Here is a 25956-nt window from a genome sequence, read left to right on the forward strand (position 1 = left end):
CCCCGATCAGGAAGGATGCAGAGCCCGCCAGGGCCCGGGGCCGGTGGACCTCTGGCATCTGGATTCCTGCACTGTCCTGTGGATGCCACGAAACCTCCCCAATCTCATAGCCCCGACCCTGTGGCAGCTAAGTGACTATGGCGGGGGAATCACATCCCAGTCCTGGCGTCTGCTTTTGTACAAAACACCCAGAGTTGTTCCAAATGCACATGGAAGTGTGGGATTTGAGGGAGCCCTACTATCTGAATTGTTAATGGTTCCAACGCAGCTCTGTCTACTGTGGGTCAGAGCCTTCACCAGCTGTCACGGGCTGCCCTCAGCCGACAGCAGAAAGGCGTGCTGCTGTTCAAATACAAGAGTAAACGCTGCATTAAAACTGAAAATTGAAGTAATCGACATAGAAGCCTTGATGGAAGCAAACCCTGGCGCGCTTTTCATCCTCCAATGCTTGAGAACAATATGACCAATACAATTAAACAGCAGTTTAAGAGAACGGCCACCAGAAGACAAAACGGACCGTTTTCCACAATTCATTCTTATCACCATGTTTCATTTTTGGAAGGCCCTTCGAAGGGATTTTGCCCAGGATGGTCAGAGGGCAATGATTTTCCACTGTTTTGCAGACCACAGGTGGATCCCTGTTGGGCCAGCACTCGGGGAAGCTGCTGCGTGAGTGTGGACAAAGTGGACAGCAGGCACCAGGGCAGCCAACAGAGCTCCTGCCCTTCTCCTGGGGCCAAGCACAGACCGGGGCTTGACTCCAGAGGAAGAGGGGCTGCGAGGCTTTCCGCTTACGTCTTGGAAGTCTGCTCACCAAGGAAGAGAAAGCAAAGGCCAAAGGGCTGTAAAAGAGCTGATTCCATAGCCCCGGTGCCACCCCACGGGCACCTGCCGAGCCCAGCTCCCAGATTTGCTGAAATATACCCAACGGGCTGTGGTCTGCAGAGACCACCCTTCCGTGCACCCCTGCCTCCCCCGTCCTACATCACGCTCCTCTCCTTCCCTTAGGACCCTCCAAGCCCCTACCCGCCTCACCAGCATTTATCTCTTTGAACTGGACCGCCCACCTCCTTCCCTGCTTTCCAAGGCCTGTGGCCCGGGAGTCAAGCCACAGTCCCACAGGCCACTGGGAGGGCGGCCCGTTTTCATATTTGCTTGCTTCTGCAGAGCACGGAGGGGCTGAGTTGGGGATGGGTGTCAGTCACAAGCCCTAAAATAAAACAAACGATGTGAGAAAAAAAAAAAAGTGTGGCAGCTTCAGGTAGGTGAGCCCGTGAAATTTCTTTTTTTAATTGAAGCACAGTTGATTTAGAATACCGTGTGAGTTTCAGGTGTACAGCAAAGTGATTCGGTTACACACGTACATATGTGTATATCTATATTCTTTTTTTATTCTTTCCATTTTAGTTTATGATACTTCAGTTCAAGATACTGAATACAGTTCCCCGTGCAATACGGTGAACCCTCGCTGTTTATCTATTTTATACATAGTTGTGTGCGTCTGTTAAGCCCAGAATCCCAATTAATCCCCCCATCCCCCTTTGGTAAGGGGGGGATACATTTGTTTTCTATGTCTGTGAGTCTGTTTCCGTTTTGTAAGTAGGTTCATTTGTACTACTTTTCAGACTCCACACATAAGTGACATCACACGGTATTTGTCTTTCTCTGTCTGGCTTACTTCACTTAGTGTGATCATCTCTAGGTCCATCCATGTTGCAGCAAATGGCTTTATCTCATTCATTTTTATGGCTGAGTAATATTCCCTTGTATTACTGAGTGGGGGAGGGAGGAGAACCGTGGGCAAGGCTTCGCGGATGGGAGCTCGGCTCCTTCCCCAGTGGGAGGGCACTTCTCCACCGCCCAAACCTGCTCCCAGGAAGGCCAGTGCCCCAGGTAAAGGCAAAGGTGAAAGCACACCTTTCACACCCCTTCCTAGACACTACTCTGTGCCCTCATGAGCATCGTCCCAGGGAGCTCATTAGAAACAGCTCTCTCTGCTTCTGAGCTTCCCCAAGGATGAAAGCACCGGCTGGGCTGGGGCCATTAATATGCAAACATAAGGGATGAGAGGTCCTGCACATCTGTTGTGGAAGCATCTCTAGAATACCAGAGAGCGCATTCCCCACGCGCCTCCAACTGGACCAAAGAAAGCACAAGTCATTGTCAACATTCGCTCCTCTTCTATTCTCAGAGGTTTTGGTATCTACACGTTAACTTCATATAAAATATTTCAGAAAAAGCAAATTGCCCCTTGTCAAGGGAATGTTGGCTTTTGAAAAAGAGCCATACGATAATTCAACCCCAAACAGCAGTTCAGAGCTTAAAGAATAACCTAACTCTTAAATATGTATTGAGTTTTTGTAAAGGCTGCTTACTTTTACTAGTATTTTATTTTATTTTAAAGGAACATTTATTTATTTATTTATATTTTGGCTGCGTCGGGTTTTCGTTGCTGTGCACAGGCTTTCTCTATAGTCGCGGCGAGCAGAGGCTACTCTTTGTTGCGGTGCACGGGCTTCTCACTGCGGTGGCTTCTCTTGTTGCGGAGCACAGGCTCTAGGCACATGGGCTTCAGTAGTTGTGGCACGCGGGCTCAACAGTTGTGGCTCACAGGCTCTAGAGCGCACGGGCTCAGTAGTTGTGGCGCATGGGCTTAGTTGCTCCGCGGCATGTGGGATCTTCCGGGACCAGGGCTCGAACCCTTGTCCCTGCATTGGCAGGTGATTCTTAACCACTGCGCCACCAGGGAAGTCCTACTAGTATTTTAAAATTATTTTTCCCTGAAGCATGAACAGAAATTTCACAAAATGCAAATGTCAGGACACCTGAACTCAATAAATCCTTTTCTATTCTCCTAACATTCTCCACTACCTCCCTTCAGCCTGGCCATTACTCCAGTCAAGAATTAAATAAAGTAAGAATCATCATTCCTTAATGCAGACTCGCCTTGGCAGGAAGCTTTTGGTAAGTCTAATGTATTATACATTGAAAAAATTCTTACAAAGAGCAGCATAGCTATCGTGGCTGCTAGATTTTCCCCTGGAAAAAAATGCATTTTAAAGCAAGTGGTGTATTTTCTTCCTTCTCTCTAACTTGAGATTTCCCTTGGTAAGAGTCAAGAGAACAGAGTTCCAGCACACATATTATATTCAAGGATCAATCAATTTTCTGAAGACATTTTTTCTCCCTGAGAAAAGACCACCATCTGCTCTAATCAGTTTGGATTTTTTTGCCTGACATAACACTTGTTTCCTAGGGACAAACTGAATAACCAAGTTCCATGAACTGAATGCGTTTTACAGCGCACTAACTTGACAAGGCAAGGCATTTAAGCATCAGAAGACTGGCTTTATCCATCAATGGGTGACATTTTAGAAACAAAACAGGAGGAAAGGCTAGAAAAAGAACACACAGTTTATTAGTCTACGGAGGTAATGAAGAAGGCATTTCTGATGCAGAGCAATCGTTAGTTTTAGGACTTGTTGATGAAGCCCGGCGTGCCTGTCAAGAGAAGCCAGGGTCTCACCCAGAGATGAACAGGCTGAAGACCGTGGCCACCGCAGGCAGCAAGGCATCCCCTACTCACACTCCTGCAGGGTCATTCTCACTGGCACCTGCGTCCTCAACCTGGAAGTGACATCACTTCCACCAACCCATTGGCCAGAACTGGTCACATGGCCAAGGCTGATTTCAAGGGGACAGGGAATACAGTCCCACCGGCACCCCAAATGGCAGTGACTCTTGTGACGTTGGTGAGCACTGTTATACCAAGCACACCACTTGCCTCCACCTTTACCCAGTGATGGGCCCCAAAACCTGACTCAGAGACATGTAGTTCTCAACACTGGCCACCCATGAACAGCACAGGGAAAGGTCTTACAGATCAGCGCGCCGGGCCCTCCCCAGATCCACACATCCCGACTCTCTGGGCTGGAGCCCAGGCATCAGTAGCTTTCCAGAGTCCCACAGGCAGCATCGGTACCCAGGGGGTACTGAAGTCCCCCTCTGAGAGTTCTCAGTACCTCTGGATGTGGCTCAGCCGGGCGGGCCTGCCTGCGACCCCGCCACGCTCAGCGTGGTGCCCGGCTTCGGCCCCTCGCTGTCCAGAGCACGAGGCTCTCGGCCAGCAGCGTTTCTAAGACACGGGAATCTCCAGCGTGCGTGAGAATCACCCGAGTGCTGGTGAGACCCCTCCTCCCACCGTCCTGATTCTGGGCATCCAGGTGGGGTCTGGGGGTCTGCATTTTGACTGGTGACCCCATTTGAAATACACGGCTAAGGAGTTTCCCACATGTGACCGTCAAGTTTCTGGGCAAACTTGACTGGGCTGGGACTGAGGGATGATGACCCGGTAGCTGGTAAGCACGGCTTGTGGGTGTGCCTGGGAGGGCGTTTCTGGAAGAGGTTAGCATTTGATTCAGTAGAGTGCGTGAGGGCCACCACAGTCACCCACGCGATGGGCCTCCTCCAGCCCACTGAGGGCCTGGACAGAACAAAAAGACGGAGGACGGCAAACGTGCGCTTTCTCTCAAGCTGACACGCCCCTCTTCTCCTGCCCTCAAAGCTTGGACCTCGGAGCTCCTGATTCTCTGGCCTTTGGACTTGAACTAGACCTCACACCATCGGCTCCCCTGGTTCTCAGGCTTCCAGACTCGGACGGAGCTACCTCCCCAGCTCTCCTGGGCCTCCAGTCTGCAGACGGCAGGTCGTGGGACTTCTTGGCCTCCATAACAGAGGAAGTCGGTTTCTATAATAAACCTCCTCTCATACGTGTCCGAGTCTATATACGGTCCAACCACAGCCAGCCAGCGAGCTTCCCCACTTGACGCAGCTGCTGAGCTGTGGCCAATCAGGTCGCTTCCTTGCTTTGCTTCTGCATCTTCTCTGTAGAAACCCCTCCCACAAGCTTGTGACAAACCCCGTCACAAGCTTCAAAGGGATGGGGATTCCCTCTCGGTCCAGCCCCTCTGGTCCTCACCAAACATCCCCCATCGACTTAGTTAAACCCCAGTGGGGCGTTCCGCCATTTTCATACATCACCAGTCCCTGAAGGATGCCTCTCGTCTCATTCCTAGGCGAGGGCTCCTCCCAGTTTTCCTTCTCCCGTAAGATGCGACCCACCCCCAGGCGCCGCGCCAGACTCCCAGGGCTGCCTCTGATTCGCCAGCACCTCGCCCACATGTTGAATCATTTGCTAGGTTCTGTCATTCCTGTGTCTGCTTAATACCTCCTCCCTGGCCTTTCCTTCCATCCCCGATTTTAGCACCTCGCCTGCTCCCTCGCAGATCCTTCTTCCATCCTCTGCATTTCCCCACTTACATCTACCCAGCCCTCACCCACCAGATCCTCCTCTTGTCTTACGAATATCATTTCACTGGGTCCTCCGTTCCTGGGAAAAGTCTCCAGACTTCCCAGCCTGGTCTCCAAGGCCTTTCCCAGCTTGTCCCAGGCTCTTACCCCAGCACAGTGCCAAGGAGACCGTCCAGCTGCCCTGATGTGCCCCCTCCAGGCCTCTGGCAAGACACCCCTCTGCCTGCAAAGCCTGCCTCTGACACCCCGCCGCCTGAAGTCCCACTGCCATCCTACTTCCAGCAGCGTGGCAGGATGGATACTCGAAGGGCCCTCGTCTTGGAGACATTAAAGTGGTGCATAGATCTATGCTGTTTTAACGTGCTGGCTGAACAGGAAACCCAAGGACCACTAGAGAATCATGAGGGAGCTTCCCAGGTAAATACAGGGTTCCAGAGGGTGCGTCCACCTTAAGTATAAGCAAGAATGACGCACCCCGCCCCCATGCAGAAGACAGCAAGGGAAGGTGCTTGTCTCAGCCCTTACATGGGGGAAGGAGAAAAACCTCCCTGAAAACCACAAGCCAGTCCCCTCGCAGCCTGCTGTCTGAATCACCTCTGTTAGTTATCCAAAGCTTTCGAGCAGGAAATTTAAATTAAGTTGGTACCTAGTGGCAATGCCCCAGACAAGAGGAAGAGGTGAATATGGAACCTCTCTGGAGGAAATCAATCTCAACACACCTCTCAAAGAATGCCACAAAGTCAAGGGAGAAGAGCGGCTTGTCTTCCAAATAAGGAGATAAATCGCCACGAGGGAGAAGCAGCTAAAGCAACAGAAGCAGGCATGCAAAAGCTTCTTACGATGAATATTTAAAAAAAATAAAAGATAGAAGCAAAGAGCAGAGATGAAAAAACAGAATTCCTAGAAGTGAAAAATACGAAGATTAAAATTAAAAACTCAATGATCTCCACATCCAGAAAGACGGAGAAGGTTTACAAGCCCTCCTGCTAAGTGTGACTACAGACCTGGCCACTATGTGTGAGGCCAGGTAAGGAGATTCCGAAGGTGCAGAGAAGGCAGAGTGGCAGGGCCCCGGGGAGCTGAAGGGCAGCAGGGTTGAGGGGGCTGTGTTTCCTGTTCGCCGCAAGCATCCGATTCAAAACTGAGTAAGCCAGCCTCCTGGAAACACCAGCCGGAGGCGATGAGAAGCCCCGCCCAAAGCTGCTCTCCAGTCTTGGACCAGGAAAGAGGCCCCCATCAAGACAGAAAACAAACCTACGATTACCAAAGGGGAGAGAAGCGGGGAGGGATAAATTAGGAGCTTGGGATTAACAGATACACACTACTATATATAAAACAGGTAAACAACAAGGACCTACTGTATAGCACAGGGAAATACACTCTATATCTTGTAATAACCTATAATGGAAAAGAATCTGAAAAAGTATACATATAATATACATGTACATGTAACTGAATCACTGTGCTGTACACCTGAAACTAACACAACATTGCAAATCAACTATATTTCATTAAAAGAAAATAAAAAGGTAGAAAATGGTCAGACAATAACAGCTCTTCTCCAAGCACGGGAAAAACTGTGGTCAATCCCCACCCAAGCCAGCAAAGGCCGAGTGGGGACCAACTTCCACCCGCCCTGGGCAGTAACCTCCCCTCCCTGCCGGGTGTGTCAGAAGAGACCCAGCACAGAGTCAGGACTTTCGCCAGCATCCAGCGGTATTAAGGCCACCCTCCTCCAGACTGCTTTCCCATCCTCTGCTTTTCCCCAAGCCTCTGTGGTCCTCTAGTAGGGACCACGTGGGGAGCAGTGATGAGGGGCTCCCACACTCCACACCTCAGCTAAGGAGGCATCAGTGGATGCCCAGTGGGGATCTGGAATCCCGTCCCCATCCCACAGTCAGGAGGAGTGGTCCCGACGGTGAAGATGGAGTGGGGAACCTCCTGCCGTAACAAGACAGCTCACCCCCTGGAATTGCCATCGTCACTTCAACTTGAATCTACTCATTGGAAACAAATAAGTAAATCCAGCCCACGCTCAAGGGAAGGGGGGATGGAGCCCCGGCTCCTGAAGGGAGAAGAATCAAGTAATCTTTGGACACATCTTAGGACCTCCACAATGTCACTTATAATAGCAACAAAACTACAAAGTATCGGAGAATAAATATAACCAAATATTCACATCTCTTGTGGGGAAAATTATAAAACTTTATTGAAAAGAAGTGAAAAAGACCTAGGGAAGTGGAGATGCAAACCACGGCCTTAGAAAACGTCGAGGTCCCCAAAATGTTCACCTCTCCTCAAATTGATCTACAAATTTGATCTAAGTCCACCCAAAATCCCAACAGGTTTGTCCTTAATATAGAACCTGAAGGATTTTTCAAAGTTGTATGTGGAAGAATAAATGAAAAACACTCCTGATAAAGGATAATGGTTGTCAGGGGTAGGGGGGAAGTTCTTGACCAGCTATTAAAACTTAGTATGGCCTGAAAAGTATTTAAAATACTCTGTCTTTGGAGAAGAGGTGGGAGAAAGCTGGCGACCCCCGGGGTGGAGAGGATGCAGACTGCAGGAGCTCTGATTCCTGCAGGGAGAGTGCGCACAGCTGCACCCACTTTTCAGGAAGCGTGGCATCACCTGATAAACTGCACATGTACTTACCAAGGCTCCAACCAAAAAACAGCCCTCAGCGTACATCCTTGAGGAACAGCTGTCCAGAAACCAGCAGAATGTGGGAGCAGAGTCATTCAGAGTCTACAAGGGCTGAAACAACCCAAATGTCCACCTACCAACTACAAGTGGGAAAGTAAAGTGTGGTGTACACAGGAGGGACTACTACACAGCCGTGAAAACAGACTAGTCACAGGCATGGACACAGGCAGCCTCAACATCACAACGTCAAGCAAAGAGACAAGCCAACCAACCTCCAGATGGTATGCTTGCTTTTTTAACTTCCAGAAGAGAGAAACCTAAATGAAATACTGTTTAGCAGTACACATCGAGGTGGCCCAGCCATAAGGAACAGCAAGGGATGAAGCTAAATCTCAGGACAGTGTTTGGCAGGTGGGGAGCTGGAGAGAGACAGCGAAAGGTAATCAGGTTGGACTCATGGATGCAGGAGGACCAACTGCCCCGTTTTCCAGGGACTGAGAAGTCTCCCAAGCTTTGAGAATTTCAGTGCTAAAACCAGAACAGTCTTGGGCAAACTGGAGCGGCTGCCTACCCCACGCGGAGAACTTAGAAGCTTCCAGAATATTCTGATTTGCCCCTGCTGCTCTTCATTTCATCCCTTTTTAAACTGGGTGTAGTGGGTTGAAGACTAACCCACCTCCACAAAAAAAGTATGTCCACCTCCTAACACCTGGTACCTGGGAATGTGACCTTGTTTGGAAAGGGGGTCTTTGCAGATGTAAATAAATTAAGGATCTCAAGATGAGACGATCCTGGATTAACCAGGTGGGCCCTAAATCCAGGGACAAGTATCCTTATGAGATGGAAGAGTAGAAGGCTTGTAAGGATGCAGGCAGAGACGGGGGTGATGGGGCCGCAGGCCCAAGGACGCCTGGAGCCCCCAGAACCTGGGAGAGTCAGGAAGGACCATCCCCTGGAGCCTGAGTGGGAGCCCAGCCTGCCAGCACCTTGATTTCAGACTTGTGGCCTCCAGACTGTGAGAGAATAAATTTCTGCTGTTCTAAGCTTGTAGTCATTTGTTTCAGCAGCCCCAGGAACCTTATACACTGGGCACGTATGTTTTTATACGCTGCTTTGTCTATGTATATTTTAAAATAAAAAGAATCATGTTCACCCCCTCCTGTCCTTCCAGGCAACAGCGCGGATGCCACCCCCTCACCGCCACCAATGCCCCCTACTCCGCAACTGGCTTTCAGCCCATGTTCGAAAGGCCCCTGTTTTGGCTTCTCCTATGAATATGAATAAATGCATCTAATCTTCCCTCCTGGATATAAGTACCCTTGAAAGCACTGACCAAGCCCTTGGCAGCCCACACAGCATCGAAAACATCAGTGTTCGGTCAACGTCGAGGGCGACACCAGGTCGGGTGAGACCCTTACACACACCAGATACCAGGGCACCTGGAAAGCCACACCTGGTGGTTTTGACAGGCAGCCCAGAGCCAGTGAGCCGCAACCCCAGTCAGACCACCTGCAATTTCCAGCTCGCGTGCTGAGCCCTGCAAACGAGCTGCCCCTGTGGCTCCTGGACCTGGCTCCTCTTCCAGAGGCCCGCGTGGACCCGTCAGCCTGGGCTCCCCGTTCCGACACCCGGCCGTGGACTGGGGCCCCACCCTCAGTGTGGCCTTGCAGCCCCGCTGCACTGTCCCTACCGGACACCTCCCGGGCACCGCCTCTGGGTCTGAGCCAGGACTCCGCCTCACTGGGCCCACCTGGCAGCTTCTTTCCCACAGATCTCATCAATATGTGGCCACTTATAAACCCAGCTTCTGGAAACACCCTGAGGCAACCCCGCTGTTTCTGTGACTGGTCACCTAGGTGCCTGGGACCCAGGAGTGGACTCAGCTGAATCATGAGTGTCCAGCGGCGGCGGGCGCCTCGTGCCACCCGGCGGACTCCTGTGGCCAGCCCGCGGGGTCCCGAGGCTCTGGGTCTCCGTCTGCTCTCACCAGAGTCCCCAACTTGGGCAGCCCGCGCATAGTTACTGGGACTCGCCCGAGAGGCTGACACACCTCAAATCTGTCTCCCAAAGGCGGCAAGAGCAAAGGGCTGTCGGACCCAGAGAAAGTACGGCAAGCTCAGGACCCACCCACCCCACCCCCCCCGCCGCCACCATCAGCAGAGCGGCTTCCATCCCCCAGACCCACTCCCATCCTCTCCTGTAGACTCTGCAGAGCAGGTCTACACCTGCTGCATCTCCAGGCTCCAGGACCCCATCCAGGTGGGATCAGCCACTGGCAGCCCTGCCAGGAGACGGGAGGGAGGGAGGAAGGAGAGCGAGGTTGAGGTATTCACTCCCTCTGCCCACCTCTGCTCTCTCCCTGCAGGACGCTCTGGGGCTAAATGCTTCCCCTGGGGGGTGAAGCTGCCCCAAGCCCCCGCCCCCGCTTGCATTTCCATCCATGGTTCTCTCCCCTTCCTGTCTGTCCCACCCTCCCACCCTCCTGCTGACCAACCTCACAGCCCCACCTCGGGGTCACTCACTGCTCCATCTGTGCACTCCGCCCACCTTTAAGTTATCCTTTCCTTAAGACTCCTGAAATCACGCAGTTTGAGGGTGCATCTGTCTTCCTCCAGGACCCGGCTGGCCCAACACCCGCAATGTCTCCAAGACACACGGCAGGGGTCCACCGCTCTTCCCAGCTCCCAGACCAGTGGGGCACCAGGCAGGAAGCCCTACAACTAGGCGCCAGGACTCACATATCCCAGGGCTGGACTTTGAAATACAGCCTCTATGTGGTGGGAGGGCCCGGGAGCCCTGGGCTCTGATGATGCGTCTGCGCATGCCACCCCAGGGCCAGGATGCCTGGGGCTCCATTCAGGGCTCCATCCCAACCACATTAACCAGGAGAACAAGGCCAAGCCAGCCAGGTGCATCCAGGACCCCTGCTCCTTCCCCAGACATCCAGGTCCTCAAACGACTGTTCCGCAAAGAAACCTGCAACCGCAGCTCAAACCCCAACCATCCAAGATGGCCTGGGCTGCTGAGCAGCTGAGACCCGAGACTGAGTTACAGGTCAGGCACCAGCGGACCACCCGCCTGGCTTCTAGTTACACCACAGGGCGGCAGAGACGGGACTTTTCTGGGACTCGGGCAGGACAGCAGAAGTGGCAGCAGGACCGCAGGTGAGGGCTCAGCTGGGGCCACCTTTGCTCCTGCCCAGGAGGCATGGCTTACAATGTGAAAATGATGACATTCAGCTTTCAAGGCTGGGTGTCCAGTGGAGGGAACTGCAACGAAAGATTCTATTTTTCCCATTTGTCACTGATTTTGAGCAGTCAGGCGATGACTTAACTCACACACACACACACACACCAGGGTCTAAACCCTGCCTGGCCTGGGCACCCACCTGACCCCACAGACCGAGATTCCTCCCGGAAATTCGCATGTCAGGGTCCCCGTGGGACACCTGCTCTGGGGCAACGGGCAGGCCTGGAATCAAAATTATTTCCTGCCTCAAAGTCGGCGGGACATTTCTTGGGCCGGAAGCCACCGTTTGTTAACAGAGGTCAGACAGCGCATCTGACTTCACGGCGAGAGTGATGGGCGGCTGTGACGTCATTTCCTGAGAGAAAAGGCTTCCCGCAGGGAAGTGCTGAGTCCAGCTCTTGCCCCCTTGGTCTGAGTAGACGGGTCACACGGGCCCCCGGGCACTTCCCGTAATCGAAACTGCTGGAAGCTCATGCTTGGAGTTCCAGGTGTTACTGTTACTTGACAATAACCACGCTCAGGTATTTGTGAGGATTTTAACAGTGAGGAGTGACTGCATCTGAACAGCCTTGTGAGATGATCCCAGAGCTTAATTATCCACAGTCGGCTAACCGGGTACTGCAGCTTTCAGTTAAACTGCGGTGGCTATACTTACTGCATGTTCTGGTTACGACCTACTTCAAGAAAAGAATAGTAAACGAGAAATACAGCTGCTTCCATATACGGAAATGAGGTCCACAGAGAGCATATCTGTATCAAAGATGATGATTTTCAATAACAGAATAGAAAGGACAATAGCTCAGTCCAGGAAGCACCTACCATGCTGCAGGCATGCGCTCTAAGTGCTTTATGTAACTTATCTCAATTAATCCTCCTGAGAAATCCATGAGACACGTGTCACTGACATTTCCATCTTACGGCTGAGGAAACTGAGGCAGGGAAAGACGGAGCCCCGCTCGAGGGGCAGAGCTGGGATTCGACTGTGGCCGTCAGCACTGAACGCTCACACGTCTGGCCCACACTCCATACTGCCGATTCCCTGAAATACCATGTGTTCCCGACACGCCTGGGGCCCGTGGGCTCCAAGAGCCCACAGCGATGGGAGGCGGAGTCACACACAAGCCAGCGTGGCATTGGTGCCCACGCAGCCACCTACCAAGGTGGCACCTGCATCTCAGATTGGACCGTCCCCTCCTGGAGTCTGAATCGTGACTGGACGCACCTGAGCCTATTCCCGGATCCAGCCCCGGTCTGCACCTCATCCTGGGCCCTTCCACTCACAGAACACACCAGCGGGACCCACCCCTTCACAGCGATACACGCACAGATGTAACTCCTCCAAGAAAGGGTCATCCCTCGAGACCTGGAGCAGCCCCGCTGCTGGGCACACACAGAAATTGCTGAACCAGCGTGCTCTGACGGCTCACTCTAGGCTCGCCTAACACTGGTCCTTCTGGAGAGCATGAGTCTCCCGAGCTTGGAACAAGTCTCGTCTCGAGTGAATAAAAACAGGATCTGGTTACACTCCTGCTTTGTGAACAAACGACGATAAGGCTGACTGAGAAAGTGGTGGAGAACAATGGGAATATTCTCTCTCTGCTCAAGATAAATTGACACAATAGCCTCGGCTGTCAGCAGGGGTGGGGCACACACGCGAGTGCTGGGCGTGCCACAGACCCTTCCTGAACCTCTTTACAGCTCTAGACTGACTCCCACCAGGGTTGCGAAGGCAACGACACAGCCTCCAGGGGCGCCTGGTCACATGTCATTCTTCATCCAATCAGAAGCCAGACCTCTGCTGTACTCCTGGGATGCTCTGAGTGCTTCCAGAAAACCCAGATACCAGGAAATCACCCCAGCACCTGGTCCTGAGAGCTCTCACCAGCTAGGTGGTCCACCTGCAGCCCCAGTTCCCTTCCACACGCCCTAAACCCCTGCCCACCCCTGCCCAGCTCAGTGCGGCCACCTCAGAACCAGAGACACTCCAGGCTTTGCAGTGGCCACAAGCCTCCATTTCCCAACACCTGCTCCCGAGCCTCTCCGGGCAGCAAGGGAGGGGGAAGCACTCAGGGTCAGATGGACAGAGGGAGCGAAGGCTTCCAGCTCTGCACCCATAGCCCCACATCTGCCGCATATTTGGAAAGAACCAGCCCTCCAGCCTTTTGAAGTGGACAAGAGTCACAGGCTCTGCAGAAAGCACTCTTTCTGGAGGTACCGCTGAGCTGGGAAGCGTCAACACTGGAAATGAGTTTTCCGTACTCACCGTGCCGTGTGTCGGTGCAGCATACGGGGAAATCCATGGGTGGCATCAAAGTGTCCTGCAAAATGAAAAAGAAAATAATTGTAGAGTCCAAGCGAATTGCTATCATAAACAAATTGTGATGATCTGATACGTTTATCGAAAGCTGCATTTTCAGCACCTCTCCTGCTCCTGAGAATCTATCACACGCTTCAAACAGCCAGTGCGCTGTCCCCGCCAGCAACAAAATGGTAATAGACCGACACCGTCGGATCGTATGACTATGCAAGTGACGTCATTTACTTTTAAGAGATGCCATCAATAATTCAGAAAAGGTATTGTGTAAGACAACACTGTTGTTTCAATGCCGAGACCCAAACCCAAGGAAACTCCGAGGGAAGTCCTGGGTGGATATTTCCCGGACGTGGGGATTCTAGATTCACAGGGAAAAGCCACAGGGGCTGAAATGTGGAGAATTGATTTTTAAAACTCCCTCTCTTCCATCTGGTGTACTAAGGAAGCCACAATTGGAAAAGTTATTTTCTAAATGAATCTGCAGAAGATACTTCTCTCCATCTTTACCCTCCTCTGACCACAAGTTGACTCTGTAGGGGGACAGGGTCCAACACCTGTCCACAGGCTCATCTGAAGGCAAAGAGCCTCTGGAGATGGCGGGGGGGGCGGGCGGCCAAGCATGTGCAGGTGGTGAATGCGCGTCCAGCCAGCTGAGACCAGGGCGGCACCGTCAGTCAGCACCAGCAAGGTCACAAGCCGGGCCCTGTGCCCCATCGTGAACCAAAGCCAGGGCTGCTCCACGTGCCGGAGAAGGGGCAACAGGCCCACACCTAGGCGGGCAGCGCCTGACCAGGGCAGAGCAGCCGATGAGCCAGTCTCAGACTTGTTGACATTGGACCAGAAGAGAAGCAGAACCAAATGGTTAGTGATCATTACTCATTTCATCACGACACTTGCAAGGTTGGAACATCAACAAATTGTTGATGGTGGAGCAGACAGCCCTGCAGCTGCCGTACAGTGCGGTAAGGGAAAGACAGAGGGTTCATCCGTTGCTGCCGTCATTTTCTGGTCTGAGTCAGGGCTTCCTGTGCCGGCCCAGGCGGGGTTGCTCTTCTGAGCCTGGGTGGGCTCGCTCTGAGCACCCCTGCTCGCCCCTCTCACCCGGGCCTGTGGGCATCACATAACTGCACAGGGCCTACTGGGGCCCTAGACCCCAAATCTAAGGGTTTCAATCCCTCCAGCTAGGAACAGTGTGAATGCTTGTTCCCACCCTGCACCCACGGGATTCCTGGCAGCGGACGATCCAGACTCTGATCTCGCAGATGAAGGAACAGGCTGCCTCCAGTACCGCTTTCCAGAAAGGTCTCTGCAAACAGGGCACGAGGGCCCCAGCTGCCCTCCTGGAGAGATGACAGCTGAGGGGCGTGGCAGCCTAGGACATGCCTGAACACGTCACCAGGGAGAAGGCATGGGGGGGGCCTTTCCACATCCACCAGCTGCTTCAGGACCCAGGCCGGCCAGCTTGGCCACTGCTGGGCACTGCACCCCTGCCCCGGCCGCTTGTACTTGTACCCGTGTCATATGACTTACTGCCCTGGCGAACTTGGCCTTCACTGGTCCTGATGGGAGAAGCTATGTGTTTCCCACAAAACCCCCCACGGTGCTGTGAGGGAGGGAAGGCCTTCCAGGCAGGTGGCCTGTCCCCCAGGGAGTACAACCACTTGGTCTCCACGATGCTCTATCCGCCCTTTGGAAACACCCTGCTGCTCAAAGTAGATACAGTGCAGCTGGCTCCCTACTGGAGCCTAAGCCCTGGCCAGGCCCTGGCACATAGTAGGTGCTCAGGAAACATCGGCTGCCACAAACCACCCACCGGGCTGTGGCTGCGGCAGAGGCAGGGGTGGGGCTCGGCTCTACTTTGTGTGAACATAACAAAAGGAATAAACAGTAAAGAGATGAGTGATGACTGCAAACCACTATCTACACGCGTAAATGTTCGGTCAGTATGTGTCAGAAAAGCACCTTCCTCGGTTTCATAACTAGTTTGCACTACGGAGCCCATCACATAGCAGGCCTGGCTAGCTCTTTGTTGAGCACCGAAGAGCAACTGTGTTCCTACAACATGTGCACACACACGTGCACATATATACACACACACACACAAATCCACATGTACATACACACGCACATGTGTGCACAAATGCACATTTATACAGGCACATGCACACGTGCACAGACACACATGCACACGTGCACACACAAATTCATATACATGCATGCACACAGTCATATGCAGACATGTGCGCATGTGTACACACGCATACAAGAACACGCATGTGCCCACACAGCACGCACACACGTATGTGCGCTCTGATGCCTACCTGTGGGTGCCCGTGCCTTGCCTGCACACACACAGATGTGCACATGTGAGGGCATGCACAAACATGTGCCTACACAGACACGTGTGTGCATGTGTACACGCAAATACAAACACACTTGTGTGCCCATACGCACGTGCACGACATGCGCACACACGCACGCACACGAAAGCCTCTGGTAAAAGTGCCTTCTCGTGGCACGATTGCTAAGATTGCTCTGGCTCGGACTTGATGCTGGAACCTACAACCAGACAACAGACCCTGAGGAACGAACCCTGAGGTTCTCCTCCAGCAGAACCCTAAGGCCAGGCCCCAGCCCTCTACTCCGCAGAAGGATAAGCGCCCCAAGGTTTGATTCAGACTAGAAAATGCTTCTTCTGTGTTATCGCTAAGCCAGTTTTCATTTCTCCATCACATGGTAATATACCTCAACTCTGCTTCTCAGAGAAATGTTCCAACACGCATGAAAGTAGAGAAAACGGCCTAACAATGCACGTGGACCCATCACTCAGAACCTCACCCGCCCCACGCCTGCCTCCGCCTCCGTCTCCCTCCCCCTCCTATGCGGGGGGGTGTGGAACACAGAGGCCCAGACCGCGTCCGGAACCTCACAGCACTTAGTTACCAGTAATTATTAAGTAATAACTTTTTTAGATGAACTTCAAACACCCAACCACAGGCTCTGCCTCTGACCCCGGTAACTGGGGGACGCAGCTCTCGTCTCCCTCAGGCGCCCCCCAAAACGCTTGGCTTCATCGGAAGCTTAAGAAAGAGTCATTGGTATTTGAATTCCAAAACATCACACTGAAAAACAGAGGAACATTCTTAGGCATCGATTCGTGAGTTTAGCAAGCAGATGTCTGAAAAGTTCCATTAAGTCTGAAAGTCTCATTTTTCAAACTCTTTTTTTCACTCCACTTTTAACCTAAAGGACAGCACTTTGTTTCTAGAGTTCGAAGCAGCCTGGTTGCACGGGGCACGTGCCATCCCCCAGCTTGCAGTCGATCGACCTTCTCCACTTCTGTGCGTTGTATGTGCAGAGCACCGCCTGACTCGTCACCTTCTTTGTCCCCCCAGAACGCAGGGGAGCAGCATTGGAAAGAGAAAGGGCTGCGGAGCTTCAAGACGAGGAGTGACGAAAGGCCCTGCGTTCAAACGCTCCTAAGTGTCACCTGAAGTCCACTCTCCCCACTTACGTCCATTGTGACAGGTGTGATGAGGCGCTTCCTCACTCAGAGCCCGTCTGAGCTGCTCCCTTCGAACGAACTGGCACCTGCCATGCGCTGCTGGCAGAGCACGGACGAGAAGGAGGACGGTTTGCATACGTGGGGAGCAGGGGGTCTGCGGAGACCCTCAAGAGGCACCGCGCAAAGCACAGCATTCTCTCCTTGCGGGGGCCAGACACACGCCCCCCGGCACCTGGGAAGCCGGTGGTGGAGCAGGGAGTGGCCCCCCATTTACAGAACAGAACCTGAGCTCCAGAGAGCACACTGCCCACCATGAACGGCGGGTGGGGGTCAGAGCCCTCTGTCCACACGCCATGTCCCAGGCTCCATCCCCAGCCACGTAACAGGGGCAGACAGGGCAGAGTTCTCAAAGACAAGTCTCCTCTCCGCAGGCTGCGCTGGACTCCTTGCCCCTCCTGCTCTTTCTCCTCCAAGCACACACCTGTCGTGATGCTTTGTTCTTCTGTGTAATTTGGAAAATTACAAGAGGGTGGCTGGGACGTGGGGTGAGAAGAGGGGCAGGAAGTTCAAAGCACTTGGGTTAAACCAAACAAATCATAACGTGGCATTTCCAGCTACAGCGTGAGCGTTCTCCGGTTATGAGAAGGGACAGCTTTCATTGTCCTGGATTTACGTACCCTAGAAAATGCTTTGCCACGTGGGCCGCCCAGCTCGACTCTCCAGCCGTCTGACCTGACCCAGCAGTAGCTGGTTTTCCAGGGTGAGCCGCTGGCACTGCGCACAATTCTTTGGTCAAATTAAATATTCAATAAATCCCAGGTGCACTGAATCATAATGCTATTCTCATGGTAATGGCTTTACATGGCTCAGAAATTGTTCCTTAACCACAAATTCATTTCGAGCGATGCGTCCAACGAAATTAACATTCTCCTGGTGGCTGGACATCATCCCTCATCAAGACTGTGCCCGTCTACTTAACGGCACACTTTAAAAATGACGGTGCTCGTTCAATCTGAGTGGTCCTTTCATTCCCAACCCATCTTTACAGCCTTCAAAGGATGTTTAAAATTCCTTCAGCCGAGCCACAGGCGAAATGTGAATTTTTTAGGAAACTAAACAAAAATCACGATTTCCATCTGGGAATTAGTGAGGGATGAACAATTCACAGCTTGGTTTTAAAGTAACGGCTCCGGCACTGGCTTTGGTAGAAGCTCGACAATGCAACCGGGGCTGACTTGGGAAAAGACTTTTTTCTGCAGATGATTAACTGTTTGGAAGCAAAGTGAGGTGTTTTGCAAAGCAAGTACCTTCTGCAGCCCGTGCAAGGCCTCCAGGCAGCAGGAGGAAGCCCTCAGAAGGTCCAAAAGGGCCACTTAACCAGGGACATTGGGAGGGAGAAGACACCCCCCCCCCAGGCCACGTCACCACCTCTGCACTGACGGACATTTACACGCCCTTATAGGCAGTGCCCAGCTCAGAACACTTCACACATGGATAAGCCTCTCCTAGAGCAGGGTTAAACTTACGCAGTGGGTTATTTTCTCACTTTCCTAGATAATTTAAGACATTAGAGCAGCAGTTCTCAACCCCAGCTGCACACTGAAAATAGCTGGAGACATTTAGAAAGATCGACGTCTGGGACTCACCATAGAGGTTCTGACATACTTGGCCCGGGGTGTGGCTGGCTTCGGCATCGTGCTTCACGTGTGCAGCCTAGAACACCAATGCCAGCCACAGGACAGAATCTGGAAGCAAAGAACAAGGGAGAGAGGGAGAGAGACATCAGGGGAAGCAGGACAGGGAAGGAGGGAGGGAGGGGACACGGCTCGTGAAGGACAGACGAACGGCCTGGACGGAAGCACACACTGCCCGAGGAACAGAGGAAAATGTCCCGTCTGTGTCCTGCTTGGGAAGGACATAACAAGAACAGAAATTCAATGAAAATAGACACTCAAAGGCAGATTATAAAGCAAGAATATAAGATGAGAATGGAAATGGCAGGCTCCAGGAAACAAAGTGCAGAAACACCATCATTACAGAAAGGCTATGTAAAGTCAAAACATCAAGAAAGAGGCAACGACTAACACGGAATCACTGACACAGAGAAAAGACCATGATCACCAAGGGAGGCAGAGGAAGCCGGGAAGGGGGCGAAGATGATAAAAGGGCAAAGATAAAAGGGAAGACTGAGCAGGAGAGACAGCCTGTGAATCCACAGCTCAGAATCTCATGTCATGTTTCAGGACGAAACGATGCAGGACAACCTACACCAAAACATACCCCGGTTAAGGTGTTGGTTTTCAGCCTTAAAGAAATGATACTCGGCCATCTAGGTAGATAATTCAGCAGCACGCTGAGAACCACCAGACTGGCCGGAGCCCCCGCCTGGCCAAAATCAGCGCCGCAGGAGACAAGGTGTCGCCAGGCACAGAGTTCGGGGGAGAGGAGGCGGGGCCGCCACAGAGCCGTCCAGCTGCAGAGCCCAGAGGCCGACACCTAACCATGAAAGGACTCAGGGAATGTGCACCCACCCCAGAAGCCCTTTTGGCAACCTACTCAGTCACGAAGTCCAGCCGGCAGGAAAGGTGGGGGACAGGTCTTCACGGCTCCCACCCTGGAGGCCACAGATGGTGAGAAAACTCCACGGAGTCTCAGGGGAAGAAAGGCAGCCCACCCTAGATGCAGCGCATACCCAGAAAGAGACACTCAGAGCTCCCAAGACCTTGGGGAATAAGGCAGGTGGGTTCTTCTAGGAAAAAAATGATTGGCGGGGCTTCCCTGGTGGCTCAGTGGTTGAGAGTCCGCCTGCCGATGCAGGGGACACGGGTTCGTGCCCCGGTCCAGGAAGATCCCACATGCCACGGAGCAGCTGGGCCCGTGAGCCATGGCCACTGAGCCTGCGCGTCCGGAGCCTGTGCTCCGCAACGGGGGAGGCCACAAGAGTGAGAGGCCTGCGTACCGCAAAAAAAAAAAAAAATGATTGGCTTCATGTCCAGCCAACCAGGAAATGAATTTAAATAACCTAGGGATGGAGCAGCCCTCATGGACAGGACTGGGCTCAGTGGCAGGTCCCTTACGTCCAGGACCACACAAATGTGGGAGTTCATTCCAGAGTAAACGGACGTGACAGCAGCTCTGATGACGTTAAAATCAGAGCTGACAGAAGCCTGAAGACAGCAGGAGGAGGAAGGCGGTACGGCAAGGCATGGTCCTCATCTACCTTAACACACGCAGTCTGTACACAGAAAGGCGAAAGCCTGGGACTTCATCGGCCTTAGGCTCCAACCTTAGGAATCTCAGAATTATTTTTCATCACCTTGGAGACATCGCTCTGTCACTAATACCTCTTTTAATTAGAGACGTTCATTGGAAGCTCAGCAGTCCCTTCTACTTTACTTTCGTCTCTGTTATCTTCAGGCAAAATTAAACTTGGTACCTATTCTAGGAGAAGCACATAGGGCAGAATCTCGCTTCACCACTGACCGCGAGCTCCCTGAATCCCTCCGCCTGTGTGTGCGTGTACAGCGATGTCCTTCACCAAATGCCCACCAGTCCCTCCAGGGAAGGGGAACTGGGGGGGTGCCTTTGTGCTTTTACTTTCTTATGCAGATCCTCCTTTAATGCATAACTTTTAAAAGAGCATGTTCCAAACCAGAGAAGTCAAAAAAAAGAAAAAAAAACCCTTAGAAGTCTTTCCAGTGGACAAAATCTATAAAGCCCCTATTGCCCAGTGTGGCTCCACCTTCTCCAAGCCAAGCCCCTCCCCTGCCTCCCCAAGTCCCCCTGGAGCCCCACTGCCTCTCCCATCAGTCTGTACCCCCCTGCCCGGCCCTCGGACAGTGAGCCCTGGGGGATGGACTTTGTAGCCCTGACGGCGCCCAGGCTCACGGAGCAGGGCCGGCGTGGGGATCCCGCCACCACCACCACCTCCTCCTCCAGGCTACTGAAGGATGGAGGTGCCCTCTCTACGCCCCGGATACGAGGGAAGCGATGGGCACACAGTGACGCTTTGGTGAAAGTCGATAAAAAGTACAAGGTGATATTATGAAAACTTCACGCCCGTAAATATGACAATGTGGCTGAAATTCTTTTCTAGTCCAATTCAAAACACAAAATTATCACAGTCAGTGCTTGCTAAGGGTTTGCTTTTTTCAGTGGAGAAAAGTCTTCAGGATGAGAAGAACCCACGTGAGCACAGGGGCCTGCAGCTCTCGGGAAAGACAGACGTGAGGGGCAACAAAGACGGGCCGGCGCTTTGGTGCTGGGGGCGCAGGGGGTCCCGGGTGCACGGCCGCATCCTGGACAGTCTTTATCTTTATCTGAGTACAAGCCCTGAGCACAGTTCTGGGAGGACCTGGGGTCAGGGAGGCACCACGGCACCCTGGAAACCCGACACCCTAGAGCCGAGGGCGGGGGCCCCTCCAGCAACAGGGCTTCGAGGTGGGGTCCTCTCTCAGGGGGCTCTTCTGCAGCCGAGGGAGGAAGGCACACTCTGCACTGACCACGGCTCAGCCCACGCCCGCACGGCGGTGCTTTCACCCCCAAGGAGGTGAGGGGTCTGGAGAGCAGGACGGCCCCCCGAGGGCCGGCTTGTGTGGCTGGGGGTCAGGAGAAGCGGGGCCCACTGAGAGCTGTGCCCAAAGGGGACGCCCATCTGGCCTAGGATGCTGGGTGAGGAGGTCAGAGTCCCATCGGCAAGTCCTGGACTATTTCCCCTGCACTGGGGTGAATCGTGTCCCCCCAGAAGTTCACGTCCACCCAGAACCTCAGAACGTGGTCTTACGTGGAAACAGGCTGAACTAGGGTGCACCCTGCTCCAAGGACTGAGGTCCTGCTGTAGAGCACAGAGAACTATATTCAGTATCCTATGATAAACCATAATGGAAAAGAATATTTAAAAAAGAATGAAGGGCTTCCCTGGTGGCGCAGTGGTTGAGAGTCCGCCTGCTGATGCAGGGGACGCGGGTTCGTGCCCCGAGCTGGGAGGATCCCGCATGCCGCGGAGCGGCTGGGCCCGTGAGCCGTGGCCGCTGGGCCTGCGCGTCCAGAGCCTGTGCTCCACAACGGGAGAGGCCACAACAGTGAGAGGCCCACGTACTGGAAAAAAAAAAAAAAAAAGAATGAAGAATAAAAGGTCATCTGAAGACGCAAACACACGGAGAGAAGAAGCTCACGTGACCACAGAGACCCAGAAAGGAGTGACGCGGCTGCGGGCCCAGGACCACCAGGCACAGCACAGTGGCAGCACCAGACAGGCTGGACCAGGCAGCAGGGATGCCCTGGGGCCTCCAGAGGGAGCATAGCCTGCCGACTCCGGGGTCTCAGAGCTCTGCCTCCAGAGCTGTGAGGATAAAGCCCTGTGGTCTGAAGCCAGCCAGAACATGGGGCTTGGTGAGACGGCCCAGGACACCCGTGAACAGGCAGCACGTGGAGAGGAGGGCTTGGTGGGAGCAGCCCCCGAGCAGCGGGAGAGCCCGCCTGCGGGGAAGAGCTGACAGGAATGAGTCCCTCCTCTCCCAGCACCACTGTGCTGTCCACTCCCTTTCCCAGCCCCTCACTTCTTGGACAAGTTCTAGAACTTTCCGGTCATGTTGAATCCAGGTGTTTCAGCTCTCCCATCTTTACCTGGCTTAAAGCCCTCCCCCCACCCTGTTGCCGGCCTGGCCCCATGGTGGGACCTGGGGCCCTGCACTTGCTGCCCTCCCGGTCCCGGGCACTCACGAGTGGCCAGCACGCCCGGCCTGCCCGGACCATCCCGTCCTGAGTCCTGGACTCAACTCGTGTAGTCTTTGCAGAGCCTCCCGGGTCCTGGGCCCTGGGCACAGCCATGAACTGATAGGCCAAGCCCGCCCGGTGCTCATGCCGCCGGCCCTTCCAGCAGATCCCACCCACTCCTGCATGAGCGTGGAGTCAACGCCTGGACCAGCCCAAGCTGCAGTCTCACCACTGGCTGGGCTGCCCTCCACCCCAGGCCAGGCTGGTGTGCCCCTCGGGGCCTCCCCTCCGTGTGCCCCTTCACATGCGAGGGGGGCGAGGGAGGGAGGCTCACACTGACCGGCCGCTCTCACTCCGCCCACCTCGAGCTGCGGCTGGAGGGAGATGGCCCGGGAGGTCTGACTGCACTCACGTGCAGGTGGTTTTGTGCACCTGACGTCTACAGTCTCCTCGGCCTGCAGCTGGCGGCCGTGCAGGTGGCAGGCCTGGCTTTCTAGGGGCCCGTGTCCAGCCTCACTCTGACCCCTGGGGGTTGAATCATGTCGCCCCAAAAATATGTTGACATTCTTACGCCCCAGTACCTTGGAATGTGACCTTATTAGGAAGTAGAGTCTTTACCATCTCAGACGAGGTCGTTAGGGTGGGCCTAATCCAGTGACCAGCATCCCTATAAAAAGGGGGAGCTCGGCTCACGGAGTCAGAAACACACAGAGGGAGACTCGGGAAGACACAGGAGCAGGCCATGAAGACGGACGACTGTCTGATGCAGCTACGGAGTCCGGAATGCCAGGAGACAGGCGAGGAACAGATGGTCGCCTAGAGCCTTTGGAGGGAGCACGGCCCTGCCAACACCTTGATGTCAGGCTCCTGGCCTCTAGGGCTGTGGCAGAGGAATATCTGCCGCTCTGGGTCAGCCAGTTTGCAGTACTTTGTTACGGCGGCCCCAGGGCTCTAACACACCCCTACATCCTGGAGAAAGGTCTCCAAAAGACACGGCGTGTCCCTCTTTAGCCCCCGTCGGGCTGTGGTCCCCACCCGGCATGGCTCCCGCAGCCTCTTTACTCCTCTCCTTCACCTGGAGGTCAGGACCTGGGGGTCCTCTTCCCCCCTGAGCTTGCAGGTCCCCATCCTTTTCCCCAGCACACTCCTCCCAGCCCCAGTGAAGGGGCAGGTGGGTCTGCAGGACCCGCCAGGACAGGAGCCCCAGGCCTCCCCCCAGACGCATCCACACAGGCCGGCCCCTCAGCAGCCACAGCAGGGGTGTCACGGCCCAGTTGTTCCAGGGGGCCTAGGTCACAGCCACACTGCAACAAGCACCTGCAGTGCCAACACCCCAGCGAGGACACTCGGGGTACACTCGGCTGTTTCCCTCTCATTACCACACTCGCAGTTTGGTGACACCGACCCCGCCGATAATATCCTGTTTTTCTCAACTATTCGGAATGGGGAGGACTTTTTGTGTTTCCATGTGCAAAATTGCAGAAGCCAGAGAACAGGACCTAATCCGCTCCTTACTTAGAAAAACTAATGCCATTCCCGCAGTTTTTACTCTTACAGAAGAAACTGCCGTAGTGTAAACATTGCTGCTTGTACAACCTGGGCTCTGAGAGTGAGCATTTTGTGCTCAAGGGCGGCCGAGAGCTGGGCCAGGAGCACACAGGCAGCGAGAGCCCCACAGGGCCTGACTCAGCGTGGACCGTTCTCAGGCAAATGGATCAAGGGACAAAGGGCATCACTTACGGTGAGGGGCTAACGATGAAATAATCTTACACCCACTGTGAAATCAGACTGAGTAGAGGAGAGTCTGACAAAGACAGACACTTAGAGCAGGTAGTCTACATTAAAAATCTCCAAAGACCGGAAGAAGGTTCCCCCTTTCAGTAACTTCCACCCAATCCCCCATCACTCTGCTCCCAGCTGGTCTTCTAAACACCCAGGGCCTTTTCAAAAAGACGGCGAGTCCAGAGTCCCGGGGACGCCCCTTCGTCCCTCCCTTCACCAGCGTCTGTACCTGGAGGTGCCTAACTGCGTCCGAGGCTGTGTGTGTGATGGGGCCCCTGCCCACCTGCAGCTTAGGGACGAACAGTCAGAGACCTGAGGGTCCTGACAGCCTGAGCCGTGCGGGTTTAGGGCACGAGCCGAAGTGGCAAGTTCACGTTACAACACGCTCCTGTGGGCATTTTTATCATCTTGAGACATCAAATAAGTACCAGTTGATCTGCCAGCTTAGCAGAGACGTGCTGCCCAGCCCACTAGGAACTGGGGCCCGTGGGGCAAGAGAGCCCGAGAGATTTGCAGGAAGGCAGAGACGAGCTGGACCCCCTCCAGTCTGGAGCCGTGTCCACGGGGTCCTGAGCCCCAGGAAACCCGCTCATCAGTCTGCTCAGGTTTTCCTTCCGGGCAGAGCCAGCCCCGTCCTCCTGAGCCCTGACGGTTTAGCTTTTCCTAGGGTTTGGACGGCCTCCGTGTCCTGAGAAGAAACCTCCACTTCATGAGCTGCCTCAGTGGGTTTCTGTTTCTTGCAGCTGTGTAACTTCTGACCAGGAGATGCCGTTCGTGCCAAGTTCTCTCGGGCGGCGACGGCCAGCGCTGGTCCCACGTGGCTCGGGCACCACGATAGAGCTTCACGTCTCCCTTAGGAAGGAGCAGATGACGGGCGTTAGCTGCACAGATCAGACAGGACATCAGAGGCGCTCAGGTGTCCAGGCACAGACTACCCGCGGAAGCGAGCTGACAGGGACCCAAGCCTGCCGGGACCACCTGTGCACCGGGCCTGGGTCGTGTGCAGGCCGGCTCTGTTCAGGGCTAGATCCCCAGTTTGCCGGTTCTCAGGGAAACCTCCTACAGCTACTGTGGATGATTCCCCAGAGACGGGTGCCCAGGAGAAACGAGCCTGTTCAAAGCCCACACGAACAGTAAGAGCAGCAGATGGTGATGAGGGCCTGCACAGGGGGCCCTGCAGTCCCCTGGTCCCAGGCCGGCAGGAAATGGGAAGTGGCGATCGTTTTCCCCAAGCCGCTGGGAGTCGTTTCGAAGGGCTCTTCATCGTGCCAGCGGGGCAGAGCTCCCCGAGCTCTGCACAGCCCTCAGCCCTGAGGGCAGGGCTGCCCCACTGACTCGACAGCGCTCAGAATGCAGAGAGTCCTCATGTGTTCAGGGCAGCACTGTGAACAGCCACGTGCTCTCCAGCAAACCCTTAAAGGGAGAAACAGGC

At 54.0% G+C, this 25956-nt stretch overlaps 1 long non-coding RNA gene across 1 annotated transcript in view; it reads right to left on the reverse strand.

Moving 5' to 3' along the window:
• The window catches only part of LOC141276725 (uncharacterized), a 406019-nt gene that overhangs the window by 241798 nt on the left and 138265 nt on the right, over positions 1–25956 (reverse strand). Inside the window, exon 3 of the long non-coding RNA XR_012326714.1 lies at positions 13472–13526. This is a non-coding gene — a long non-coding RNA (uncharacterized lncRNA). The remainder of the gene's footprint in view (positions 1–13471; positions 13527–25956) is intronic.

Source organism: Tursiops truncatus, chromosome 16 (genome assembly GCF_011762595.2).
Source record: "Tursiops truncatus isolate mTurTru1 chromosome 16, mTurTru1.mat.Y, whole genome shotgun sequence".
Classification (NCBI taxonomy): domain Eukaryota; kingdom Metazoa; phylum Chordata; class Mammalia; order Artiodactyla; family Delphinidae; genus Tursiops; species Tursiops truncatus.